The sequence below is a fragment of the Saccostrea cucullata genome, unplaced genomic scaffold (genome assembly GCF_032062105.1).
Source record: "Saccostrea cucullata isolate Sc308-1 unplaced genomic scaffold, CSIRO_AGI_Scuc_v1 ctg973, whole genome shotgun sequence".
Classification (NCBI taxonomy): Eukaryota; Metazoa; Mollusca; class Bivalvia; order Ostreida; family Ostreidae; genus Saccostrea; species Saccostrea cuccullata.
The window spans coordinates 318,692-328,585 of NW_026935523.1; positions in this window are offsets into that span (position 1 = coordinate 318,692).

A 9,894-nucleotide genomic window follows, 5' to 3' on the forward strand; every position below is an offset into this window, starting at 1 on the left:
TGAAATAAGTTAGAAATAATTATAGTTTATTAAATGTTGTTAGATATGAAGATGCATTGATATTTATAAATCCTCAAAAAGCAGGTTGCTTAGGTATGTTTTTATTGTAATGATTTTAAACGTTCATAAAACTTTCATAAAGTAATACAAAATGGGAGCAGAGCAAACACGGTTCTCCAAAACATCAGAGGAGGGATCAGGTGCCATGGAGGAGTGAGCATTCCTTTGTTGACCGGTCATACCCACCGTGTGCTCTTTGTCATAATCTGGAAATAACGGGAAAATATCTACGTCGTCAATTCAGTGGTAAATAATGGCTTATCAATGAGTATCCACTTTATGTTGAAAATTTTGAATTTACTAGGGGGAGGTAAATGCAAAATTTACAACATGATAACTGAATGATGAATTGTTTTTGCTTTATACAAAATTCAGAATATGATTTTTTGGAAATGCTCACTCCTCCATGACACTTCATCCTTGTTTTCTAGCAGTATACCCTCTGCTGTTTTGGAGGACCGTGTTTACTCTGCTCCTGTTTTATATTGTTTTATGGACTTTTGAGTTAAAATACTGTTCCTTGCCTCCATATATATATTTCATAAATAGTTAAAAGCAAATTCAAAGAATCGTGGTCCCCCGCTTTCGGTATCTTTGTGGGTGAGATGTCATTTTTTGACATATTGTGTCAAATATGATCGGCCTATCATATGTCATTTAAAAATAATAACAAAAGTTATATTATTTAAAAAAAAATGTCAATCATGAAGGTCATGATGACAGAAATCACAATATACTCGGAAATATCTTGTCATATGTAATGCACATGCAATGGCAGATCCAAAATCTTGAATAGTGGGGGGAGGCAGTTTGGAGTCAGATGGGGGTCCACACCAAAACAACATTGATTTGTCAAATCTTTTGTATATGTATGGCACAAAAGGTGGCCGGGGCCCCCTTAACCCCTTCTAAATTCGCCAAAAACATGTCAACAATGAAAGCCTCATTCTTCTTAATCAGAAGTTATAAGGAACACGTTTGTGAAACCCCGTATGGCTAAAAAGCGAAGATTGAACTTTCCTTAAATGCAAATTAAATGTATTGGTACTCACAAGGTCTTCTCACAAGTAATACGATTGTGAAATATGAAAGTTCTATCACCATCTGTTTAAAAGTTATGGCTAAGGATAAATTTCTGAAAGGTAGGTCAAACTCCAAGGTCAAAGGGTCTAGTATGTTGTTGGTATCTCAAGAAAGGTCTTGTCATAAGTATAATATATTTGTAGCATTATAAAAAACATCTATGTCAGGAAACAATCTGCAAAGCATATTCTAGAACATATGCATGGCTGTTTAACCTGTATGAATTTTAAAGGCGGATTCCGCCTGGAATTTGGGTGGAATTGAGCAGGAATTGGCAAATTCCGGGCGTACTTGAGGCGGAGACGGAATTTTCAAAGAGTTACGCCTCAGTAGAAGAGACGTCTTACAGGCGTCATTTGTAATTTCCGGGCGTCAATTGGCAAGTTAAGATTTTCCGGGCGTAAAATGGCAGGAAAATAGAAACAAAAATTACGCCTGGAACTTTCAGGAGAAGTAAAAGCCTCTGATTGGTCAATTAAATTATCAATTAAGGGTCATTTCAGATAGGAGGTTAAGTTTGAATTTGATCATAAAGGAAGGAGTTTAGTGTGAGTGAAATAGGAAATGCAGATATCTCAATGTTAAGGCTTTTACACTTCTTGAGGATGACACAGTGTCTGCTGGTAGGTGTGATCATGAATATCTAGTACCTATTTGAGTAAATTTGATTATGATTATGTAAAATGATAGTTATAACTGGTTGACCCTAAAATTACTTTAGATATTTGAGTTTGTCCTTGCACACATTCTGAGAAATATCAGTCTGTCATAGAGGCTGCAGTGAGAATCTAACTGTAAACTGCTGAGTAAATGAAGAATTGTATTCAGTCAGTAACTAAAATGTTTCAATATAATTATTGAAGTGATAAAATGTACAGGTATTGTAAAAAAGTTTAATTCTTAATACACACTCAATCATGGTGGTCGTGTTTTAGTGTCCCTTAATACACAAAATTCATGTTATTTTTCTATACTTGTTAAGGATATATATTAATGACCTGTCATTATGTTTTCTTACAGTTCTAAAAGCTAAATTTTTAGCTTTAACATTGTAAATCATAATCTGAATGTTTTTCTTTGTTAACATGGTAAATATATAGGTTTTTAGGTCACATAGTACATGTGTGTATTATATAATAATAAGGACATTCCAGGCGTAATTCTATTCCAGGCGTCATTTTAGTTTCCAGGCGTAATTTTTTTTACGGGCGTCATTTATTTTTCCGGGCGTAGCTCATTTGCATTTTTCGCCTCAAATTCCTGCCCATTTACGCTTGGTTTCCGCCTAAGTTACGCCCGGAACCTGTGTATCACTATATATGTAGAGAGACAAATTGACGCCTCTCCAAGTACGCCTCAATTCCCCCTATATTCCAGGCGGAACATTTCGTACAGGTATGCTCCAGTAAGTAAGGAAGGGGATATCAGAACCATGTATCACTTAAGTTTGTCAACGAGTCGTCCATGTAGATATTAAGTTTTTATATGTTCATCGTGTTAATTGTTTTCCGACGAACCAACCCAGAGTCAGTGAGTCTTGACATCATAACACAGGGTCAAACTCTCACCAGAGGGGGCACGCCAGAGCGTAAACGCCCTCTGGTGAGAGATTGAACACAGGATCTGTAATGTAACTATCCCATGAAGCTGTGTCTCTATTTTATATGACCATAACCTTATTTAACTTAATGAAATATTCATGTTAAGTAAAAATGTCGACAGATGTAGGAATTATATTATTTTTATTGTTTGATAAAACTGTTTTTTATTGTAAACATCATATGATTCATTTAGCTTAAACATGCATTTACAATCATATACACTATTAAAAGATAACAGTTCATAAATTGATATTACATCGGATTTTATCAATTTTATCACATGATTTTGTAAACCTTCACCAGATGTTTTACAAAATTACGAATTTCATATAATTAATCAAGCGTAATCTAGGTTAATTACGTGCTAGATGGCACGAAATTATTGTACATGTTGACGCTGATGACGCAAAACATATGAATGGAATATATCCAATCACTAACCATGTTGGATGAAATATCATAATAGACGAAAATATTCCCTGTGATTTTTCTCTCGTGGTAGAAAGGTTAAGAAGTACTTACTAGGCGTAAAATTCATCATTCTTCGGTTTGATCATATAATTATAACATGGTAAATTTTGAAAGATAGACATAAAATGTAGAGTTGTTTTTAGTTCAACATGAGTACTACTCAATCAGAAAAGGTAATAAGAATCCGGACTATGTCGATTTTTGGACTTGATTTCTTTTGGATTTCTTTTTTATGAAATAATTATGCATGTACATGTATATAGAGAAATGAAGAGTATCCAAGCTCAACAGTCCATAAAACAATACAAATCAGGAGCAGAGAAAACACGGACCTCCAAAACGTCAGATCGAGGTTGGATCAGGTGCCATGGAGAAGTGAGCATCCCCTGAAGACTGATCACACCTGTCGTGTGTTTCCTGTCATGATTGGCAAATAACAGGAAAATCTGTCAACAATTCAATGTGTAAATAATGGCCATACAATTAGTATTGAAAAGTGTCTGTCAGCATTTAACTTAATGATGGATTGGTTGTTGCTGACAATGTCATTATAAGTAATAAAGAAACCCCACTTATTTGGAATACCTTCAGGCATGTATAGCTGTCGAAAACAATACAGAACTGCTACGTAAAAGTTTTGTAATCCTTACAATAGTATGCACCGTACATAGGTGGCGCTGCGGTTTTATCGGGTATACACAAAGTAAACATGGCGGACAAATACGAGGTGTGAACTGTGAAGAAATTAAAAACAGAATTAGTTAAACGCGCTGCGTCAACAAAAGGAAGAAAGATCGACTTAGTTGAAAGGTAAGTTATTATAAAGCTTCACTGATATAATAAAATTTCTCAATATATGGATGACCTAAAAAAATATAAATAAATATATGGGTTTAACGGTAACCGGTTAGCGTGGCTGCTATGTTATGTTGTATGATCAGTGATCGCGTTTGTCTCTGACCTAGAATCAAATACGTTTTCATATTGCATTGCATAGAATTGAATACAGGTATACCACATTGTTTAAATGATAATTGGCACGTGTAATGAGAAATATGAACACAGCTAGTTCAACAGTTTTATCTATAAGTCCCGATTGTGACAATCAGATAGATAGATAGTTTTAACAATTTTGCACAGTAAAAATACATTAATTATGTGATGATATAATTTTGTTTCCTTATTTTTAAATAACTTTTAAAAAGAATGTGTAATTTTCAAACTCAAGATTTATGACAGAAATAGAAACTCTGAGAATGAGCTCATCATTAGGGCTGACCATCTACAACCTAACTGGCCTTTCCAAGGATTCCAGCAGCTGAGCAAAATGCACAGATTACATTTTCCCAAAAAATACAAGGTAATTCAACAACCAGACACACTAAATAACATAAAATGTGTTGTGTGTCTCGGGAACAACTTTTTTCTTTAATTCTAGCTGTGTTCAATGGTACATGTGTAAATAGTCTGTCTAGCTGATCCTATGATGTTTATTCCCCTCAAGTAAAATTTTTTTATGAAGTAATCAGTGCGGTTTTTATTTAATATTTTTTTTTTCATTCCTAGAGAGCAAGTGTCAGGCAATTTTATATACAGACTTGCTTGGGACCAAGTTCGATATATCCAGTGACATTAAGGCTCTCACTAAAGGAGAGAAGGTGATGGATGCAAGAATATTTGCTTGCAGTTCTCCTCAGACTAGAGACCACATATTTTTCAGTGGAATTGTTGGGGCTGCAATGAAAAACAAGTTATTAAAAGATGTATTTTTTAATATTTTTAAATTTTTTTTTAGCAAATTAGGTCGATTTGTATGTCATCAAAGTCATATAGATCAGGGGATATATTGTTTATGTCTGTGGCTTTGTCTTTCCCATATGTCTGCCTGCCCTTATATTCAGAGCTTTCTCTTAATTAGACTGTAAGACAGAGAATTCCTATTTGATCCAGAATATTTATAAAGATTAAGAAAGGTCAAGGCATATATAGATCATATTTAAAAAAAATTACTCTTTTATTTCTGAATTTATTAGGTAACTTAAAAGTACAAGATAAGTTAACCATATCAACTGGAGAACCGGTCAATTCGCATTGTGAATGACTAGCCGGTTTAAAGACGAATAATGACCCTCATCGAAAAATAACCGGGGGTCATTTTTCAAGAACAAAAAATGACCCCCTACCCGTAGAAAAAAATCATTTTTGTAGAAAAAATGTAATAGGGGTATTTATATTATATGTTAGTCCTATAAAAAATTGACCCCCATTGAAAAATGACCCCTTTTAAAGTGAAAAGAGATTCTTTAATTGTCAAGTAATAAAATTTCTTTTTAATATTCCTCCTTATAGTGTTTGCTTAAAGAATGATATTCCACTTGTTTTTAGAAATCAAACTATGCAACAATCAGGTTCCAATACTCTTTTATAGAAAAATTAATTTTTCCTTCATTTCAACTTTTAGCTTGTATAAGTTTGGCAAATGCGTCCAAATTGCTTGGGTATAATGGCTGACAGGGAGACAACATGCAAGGCATCAGTGATGTTTTGGGGTTGTATTACGTACTTTTGAGTCGGGACACTTGTACCAGTGGATGGTAATATGAATGCAACTAAATATATTTCCGTTTTGGATGATAATTTATGGCCAGTTATTACGAGACATTTTGCTAACCGGCAGTGGATCTTTCAACTTTCCAGACGATAATGCGCCTTGTGATGTTTCGAATCGAGCTCTTCAGTGGAAAGCAGAGAATGATATTAACACCTTCAGTGGCCAGCACAAAGCCCTGACATTAATATAATAGTTCTAAAAGTTCTAAAATACAAGATTAATCAATGTTTAAATGAAATCCAAATCAGTGATGACCTAAAACGCATCGTGTCTGACATTTGGAGTAGCCTCCCGGTTCATTACATTAGAAGTCTCTATAACAATACGCACTGTGCTGCGATCCAGAGGACAGATTACCTAATACTGAGCCTTTAAAGTAAGAAAATTTACTTCCTTTGATTTAAAAACAATTTTAAAATTTTGCATTATATTATTTACGTTTACAACGGCGGCTATTTTGCGAACTTATTCATGTCACACTACTGTAGTTTTATCGAGTCCGTCTGTATGTCTGTCAGTCTATCTGGCGGTCTGTTTCTCCGCAAAAACTTTAACCTTGACCATAACTTTTCATTTATTGTAGCTATGCCTTTCATATTCAATATGTGTATATTCCTTGTGACAAGACCTTACTTTGGGTACCACCAAATTCGACCTTTTGACCTTTACCTTGGAGTTTGCCCAATTTTACAAAAAAATTGCCAAATTTTTAATTTATTTTGGCTATAACTTTTAAGCGGTAGATATACTTGTACTCTCATACTTCACAAATGTAATCCTTGTTACATTAAACTTTTTCTTAAGAAACCATCAACTTTAACCCTTTGACCTTTGTGTTTGACCTACCTTTTAAACGCTTATTCTTAGCCATTAATTTTGAACAAGTGGTGGTAGGGCTTTCCTATTTTGCAATTGTATTTCTTGGGAGAAAACCCTACTTTGGGTACCATTATATTTAAATTGCATTTAAGAAAAGTTTAATCTTCGCTATGTTGCCATAAAGGGGCATAGCTGTTTCACAAACTCATCTTTTTATATATAAGAGGAGGTGCGGATAACAGATGGATACACCAAAGCGTAACAGACGGACGGGCGTCCCGATCACTGTATACCCTCCTGCTTTTCAAGAGGAGGATATAATAATATGTGATACTGCTGTTTTTTTCTGTCAGTACGATGATTTCCACCATCGAAAAACAATGTTTACCTAACCCTTTAGGCTCGATAAATCTTTATTCCTTTAGATTCTGAATTATCGCATTGACCTTAAAATATCGCGATAATCGTATGTTATGAGATCAACATATCATCAATTTATTCCAAATAATAAGCTCAGGTGAGCATTTTGGCCAATATGCGTCTTTATCTATTTTTTTTCTTGCCCCCTAAAAATTTCAGCTTTAATCCACAGGGAGTCATTTTTCTACGGGGGTCATTTTTCTTCACGTGGGTTCTGCAAATTTTTAGGGTGGTGACACTTTTTTACGGTCAAAAGGGTCATTTTTCTACGTCGAATAATGACCGGGGGTCATTTTTCGCCGTTGAATTTTGACCGGGGGCCATTTTTCGCTGTCGAAAAATGACCCCCGGTCATTATTCGATGGGGGTCATTATTTGTCTTTATACCGGCGAAGGACCGCATGGAACATGTTAACACATTGCAGCCGTACTGCTTATGCTGGTAGATTTTGTGAACACAGGGGAGATAGAGGTGGAAAAGTGTTGCACTGACAACTTGCAGACATTTAGCAAACAAATTCAAGAACTATTATAGTGGTAAATCATAAATATCATTTGAAATATTTGATATTTGGGCCATTTCATAGAAACTTGAATACATACATATACTACGAGGGCCGCTAAAAATTACGCGGACTGTGCTATTATTTACTCTTACAGACGTCATATAGTTATGAAATTTCACATAAAATTGTATACTGAAAGGAAAAAGAAACGCAGGGTAGCATTATGTTCGAAAAAAATATGACCACTTGACCGAAAATTACGAAAATTGGTCAGAAGATAAATTTAGTTTCTGTGCACCAAAATCAGTATTCAGAATTACTCAACCGTAAAATTTATGACGTCACGTAGGGAAAACGCTAAAAAGCCTAAAACACGTGCAATTTGATAACGACGAGTTTGTCAACAAATCTTTTTTCATTATTTGAGGCACATAAGGTATGCGCATTGTTTTTCAATATTAAGAGACATTATGAATTTCTTTCGATCTTGGCACAGTTTACGGAAGTTCAATGGAGTCTTGTTTTTGAATTGCCTAATTAATGAAAAAGGCAACAACTGTTTACTAAGCAGTTTCTTGTAAATTTTCCCCCATAAAACTTGTTACCCGTTGTCAGAGAGTGCCTGGAATGGTTTTCAATCAACCGTGACGATGACGTTAACGCGAAACAGAGCCATGTTACGAGCGGATTATTCGTCCTGTCATCTCTTAAATCGCCACCTTACTACCACAAAAACAGCCGTTTATACGGTAGACGATTATAATCATTACATTCATATAAAATTTGAAAGAAAACAATTCCGCAATTTGGTTTTTTGAGCCAGTCATCTTACTGTTGTATTCCTCTTACTGGCGCATGCGCGCGCCGTTTAACTTTTTATTTTGCTTGGCTACCCATGCCAAATATAGCCAGGGTTTGAAAGATAAACATCCTGAGGAAATTTCATTCAAAGGAGAAATAATGCTCTGACAGATGCACGGGAGAGACATTTAAGATAATGAGAGTTTTCGATTTTCACTTTTGGGGGGTCTCGTCATTTGAGCTTCAATAACTCTTGAATTATCTGACAAAATCAAATGGGAATTTGGTTATATCTTTTTAAAAGATGATTTTAAAAGTTAGATAGAACAGATAAAACATATTTTAAGAAAAACAAATTTGATTCACCTCAAAAGTTTACCCTGCGTTTCTTTTTCCTTTCAGTATATCTTAAAGATTCCAATAAATTTTGGGGAAAATTTCTGTATCTAAAAAAAAAGTTCTAAAATTATCCGTATGTTGATATCGCTGATGGACAGGTACGGAGCACGACAAAAAAAAAGTTTCAGCAAAAGCATACGGAAACAAAAATTTAATTCATCTATTTTCTATAATTTATTTTCTATAATTCGCGCCCCGTGGGGATCCGGGTTAGAATAGGTCCTCAGTACCCCTTGCTTGTCGTAAAAGGCGACTAAATGGGGCGGTCCTTCGGATGAGACCGTATAAACCGAGGCCCCGTGTCACAGCAGGTGTGGCAAGATAAAGATCCCTCCCTGCACAAAGGCCGTAAGTGCCGAGCATAGGCCTAAATTTGCAGCCCTTCACCGGCAATGGTGACTTCTCCATTTCAGTGAAATATTCTGGAGAGGGACGTTAAACATTACACAATCAATCATCTATAATTCGCGATATTTGTCGACAATTTTCTCAAATGTATCTTTAAATTGTTCTATTATTATGTATTTAGATTTCGGACGTGATATTTGAAGTACTAACTGAAACAACGTGATTTTTCTCTGATACAATTTCCGTGAAAACGACTGTCTCCTGAATTGACGGCGCACCACACTTTTGTTAAATAATGTATAATGCTCGAGATATCGCAAACATGGATCCAAAATATGCATAATAAAACATGTAGTAACGTAGGGAATTAGTGATATTCATCAACGAATAACAAATTAAAATTGTCGACCGTTGAACCTCTGTAAAAGGTTATACGGGAGGACGGCAAGAAGATTATTGACAAAAACTTTATTCGGACTGTAAAAAACGCGATTGAGAGTCACTAATATCACACTCTATCTCATAAATACCTGCAGTTTTTGGTTTTAAAACAAAAAAGAATATTCTTTACTTGTTTAATAGATTTTAAGCTTGACAAGAAATAGTGTTTGGATGTTGAGTAGATAAGGTAACTGAAACTGTACAGGTACTCTTGGGAAAATGTTGAGAAAATGAAAGCTCAATCACATATTTTATATAATGCCTGTGACGTCTTAGATTTTGCTGATCCGTGACTTAATGATATGTTCTGAAAAATCACTCAAAATGACACCAA